Source organism: Strigops habroptila, chromosome 3 (genome assembly GCF_004027225.2).
Source record: "Strigops habroptila isolate Jane chromosome 3, bStrHab1.2.pri, whole genome shotgun sequence".
NCBI classification, from domain to species: domain Eukaryota; kingdom Metazoa; phylum Chordata; class Aves; order Psittaciformes; family Psittacidae; genus Strigops; species Strigops habroptila.
In genome coordinates, this window is record NC_044279.2 from 49,928,516 (window position 1) to 49,932,994 (window position 4,479).

Here is a 4,479-nt window from a genome sequence, read left to right on the forward strand (position 1 = left end):
TAAAAAAAACAAACCCAAACACACCCCAAACTGAACTGCAATGCAATCAAATGTCATCATTCTTTCATTTATGCACTGTTCTGGAGAATCCTCTCAACTTCAGTGTTACTTCACAGAAGGTAAAGACTTTTCTACATAAGTTCTCAAAGTAACTTACATGTAGCTCAATTGTAGTTAGAAGAAGTTGGAAACTTCTTGTACTTGAGCCATTTAATGGTGTGAGAGAGCTCTGAGAATAATCTTCCTTCTTTATTCCCTCTCTTCCTTCCTCTGCCAGCTCTAAATATGGATTTACTAGCATTACTAAAGCTATTGATGTTATTCTAAGAGAAACACATGTAGTAATAATACTACTAGCTGAATAGTTGCATGTGCATAAAGCTGCCTAAATACTGCTGTGTAAGTTACACTGAAGTGTACTGGGTTTTGTTCCATTAGTTTATCTTGGCTTCTAGACAGAGACAGGTTAAACTTTCAGAACCAGTTACAGAGTGGAGCAACTTTACAGACTGGTATTAGTATCCAAATTCCAGTTGCAAAAATCAGTTGAGTTCTGATGTAGTAAATGTTGCGTAAGTCTCTTTTAGTGCAAGAGCTACAAAAAGACTGGAAAAACGGCTGTGTAAGTTAATAGGCATGACAATGTTGGGGGTTTTGGTGAGTTTCGTTCTCATGATTGGTCATAGTGCTTAGAATATTGTGCTGAAAACATGACATACCTTTATTTGCTTGTCTGAGTTACAGCTAACACAGAGCTCTTGCTTTTCCTTTTAAATTGTGCATTAATTTTGTAGCATGTGTCCAGTCAGAGTCTGGTATCAGGCTGTGAATGACTAGGGGGTATCACTTGTGGTGTTGAGACTTACTGTGGCACCTGATCCATGGTGAGGCTGTGAGAGCTTACCTAGTGTCTGATAGAAGCAGCTGTCAAGAAGGATCTTAAATTCTGTGTGTGTTTTGAAACTGATTTGTATTTAAGTAGGAAACGGTGTGAAGGAACTATTTCTGCTCCAAGTTTACTTGCTAGCACCATGCTCAGTACTGCCCTACAGAATGCTTTCAGGTCCCTCGTAGACTTGATCTATGTGTGTTTCAGTTTGTTTCTTGTGGCACAGTTTAGGAAAACCCTTTGTGGTATTAAAATCTGCAGTTTCTGCTAATCACCTTCTCAGATGGTTCTCTGGACAAAATACTGTTTGTTTGTTGTGTGGTGGGGGTTTTTTGTTTGTTTTTGGAATTATTTTTAAAAGGCATTAACGGGTTTGTGCAGAGTTAAAGTAAAGCTGAGTACCAAAAGAATGCCTTTAAATAATACAAGCTCCAAAAAGAGACTGTTTAACAGAAAAGTATAATTGCAAATAAAGCTTGTAAAATTGTGTGGCATGTCTTGTGCATGGTATATTTGGCTTGCTTTGAAGTTGCATATTGGGCTGAAAAGCTTTTAAACAAAAAATCAAAACCTTTATGTGACTGATCAAAATGAATATGGGGATGGGTTGTGATATATAATTTTAAATCTTGTGTTTGGACTTAGGCATTCCAGCACATCCTTTATTGTCTGTTAATATAGCTTTTACTTTATGTTTAGTAAGTCTACCTGTCTTTGTCTAAAACTTTCCTATGACTTACGCTTTTTTCCTTAGGGAGTGTATTAGACTGCTTTGCACCAGTGCAACAGCAAGCTATGACAGATGTATACATACATGTATGTGTTCATACAACATAGTCTACAAGTGAATTCAACTTGTAAAGTAGTCCTAAGGTGGCATATATACCTTTAAGTACTATGTATCAATTGACATTGAAAAGTAATTCCTCGGATTCTCTGTCCCACCTCACTTTGAAATTCTTTGTCAGCATTGGTACATTGAGGAGAATTTAGATTAAAAAAGATCATCAGATGAGGAGAGGACTCTTAGGGCAGTTAGAGATTTTGTTAGTTCCTGCATTCAGATGATATGACTGTTCAAGGTAGCTAGTTTGGATCCTGGTGAAGGAGATGCTGCAGTGTTAAGGCTTCCCTTGGGCTGTGAAACTTACAGCTTGAATTGATCTGTTACTGGTTCTTTAGAATCACGGTCTAGTAGTTCTGGTGTTGATAGAATGAACAAGTAAAACACATGCTTACAACAGGAGCAGATGCTACTTGTGCTAACTTGATTATCAAAGGTGTGGTTGGCTGTTTCATTGTGTATTTTTAAAAGCAATATGTCACCTGGAGAACAAGTTTACAAGAGCTTTGATTTTACTTGCAGGCTTCACCAAAATGTTAGAACTGAGGAGTTACTGTAGGACAGAAACTAGTCTACAGTTGCTTGATTGTATGGTGCTTGGGGTGGGGGAGGGTGGGGAGATGAAGGGGGGGGCGTGGTGGGTGTTAGTAACAGAAGGATAGATGTAACTAGGAAAACTTTGGAGTTGCCAAACTGTCATTTTCCTAAACTCCACAAATTTTAAAAGTAAACTTTTCTTTTTTCTTTAATCAAAGATGAATTTTATTTACAATAGCTCTTTTTATTGTGAGTCTGACAGGTGGACACCAAAAGGTAACATCTTTCAAGTCTTCATCTATTACTACTTTTGATATGTGTCAGAAATCAGATTAATCTAGATGGTTTGAATTGCATGCTATTGCTATTTTATTCTTTCACAGATGGGAAAAGTTGAAGAGACTTTCTATGTAAAATGACATGCATTCAGCAGAAACACATTATCCCTGTTTTTTCACAGGGTTATGTTAGACTGCTGTTTAATATTACTTGTTAATAGTATGCTGTTAGAAGTTAATTGGCAGCTAAACCTAAAGAAACTGATTGTTCCACAGACTATCAAGTGTCAGTACTAGTTGTGCATAAAAATTGCCGTTAGATGTATATATAGTCACATGTTCATCCTTCATAATTGGAACAGAGGTTTTCTGTATGTTCTGCAGGAATTTCAATCATTTATATGTAATTTGGTTTGTAAAGTTTGGCTTTTAGAAAACATTGCTACCAACAGTTGTTTAAATGCAGGTGAGTAGAGAAGAACAGTAGCAAAATGAACAATTCTGGCCTGTCTTCATTGCTGCCAGTGGCAGGGAAGTGAACAGCACTTCAGGCTCTCAGCTGGTTGCTAAATGAAAGTAAAGAATCAAGTTTCAGCTGATCTTTTCCTACTTGGCAGCTGGAGACAAGTTTACTCAAGCGGGACTTAACCAACCTAGACTTTTGTGACAGTGCTAGGAAGCATGTGTCATTTTTGCCTGTGTATGACTGCCTGAATCAATTCTTGGCAATTAGAGCCAAGTCCTCAGGTTGCTCTAGGTGGTCTTCCTCCAGGGAAGTTTGGTTCAGTAGGAGCTGCTGAGTTGCCAAAGGGGTGTTCCTGCAAGTGTGCTGTCAGTATGGCGCTCTGTGTGCCTCCTGCTGTGCTGTCTGCTGCACTTGTGTTGTTACAGAGCCCTGTAGTGGAAGGGGGGTATGACAGAGATAGTGAAAACTTGGGAGTTCTTATCTCTTAAGTAACCAGACAGCTGAACTGTGCCACACTAGTTTGGACCGTGTAATTCCACTAAAATGAGTGAAATCACACTGTTAGAGAATGTGTAGTTTAAGGTAGTTAAGGCCAAGCATGGGTGTTCTGTTAAGTAACATTCCACTTGCAACAAAACAGTAACTCACAATTCCTCTGGCAGCAGCTGTAGCTGTTGTAGCACAGGCCCCTGGCAAGCTGCCTTGCAAGCTTGCCATTGGAAGGAGAAATGCAGCTGTAGAAGCTGTTTGGTGGCCTCCCTCCTGCCTGTGCTGGATCTGGCATGGTGCTGCCTCAGGGGCCCCGCCAGAGGCGGGGTGAGGCTGCTGTTGAGGGTGTTGCTTCTTGCAGCTTTACCAGGAACTGTCACTAGCTGTGAGTAAACAGAACTGGAATCTGGGGCGATAGTGAGGAATTCTTTAAACTCATCTTAAAACCTGGGTGTGATTCAGTCGCCTGCAGTGTGAACCAAGGCGAGCTTGCCAGTGCCAGGAGCAGGCTGCGGGCACACGCGCAAGGCGGAGCAGGAGTGTGGGAGTGCCCCCGGTTTGACATTGCCCCTGGCTGTAGCGCAGCTGCCCGGAGGCTAGGGGGAAGCGCGCGGGCTGGGTGGCAAGCGCCTAGGTACGGGGCAGTACGAAGGAAGGCTCGGAAGTTCAGGCACAGGGTTTAACCTCCCGCCTGAGCTACTCACCAGCTCGCAGCCTTCCTCAGGCCTGTCGCAGCTGCGGTGCCTGCCTGACCTAGACAAGGGCAGGGGGCAGCCGAGCGGCAGCTGTGGGGCGCACTCAGCGCCCCGTCCCCGGCGGCTCCTCGGGGCGCGGCCCAGCAGCCCCGGGCACGGGGTGACCCGACCCCTCCCCCGGCGCGGGGCGCAGGCGTGAGGGGGAATGGGGGGGCCGAAGGGCGTTGGTCGCGGCTGCGCGTGCGCGGTACTGCCGGTTGACAGCGCGCCTCCGCCAATCG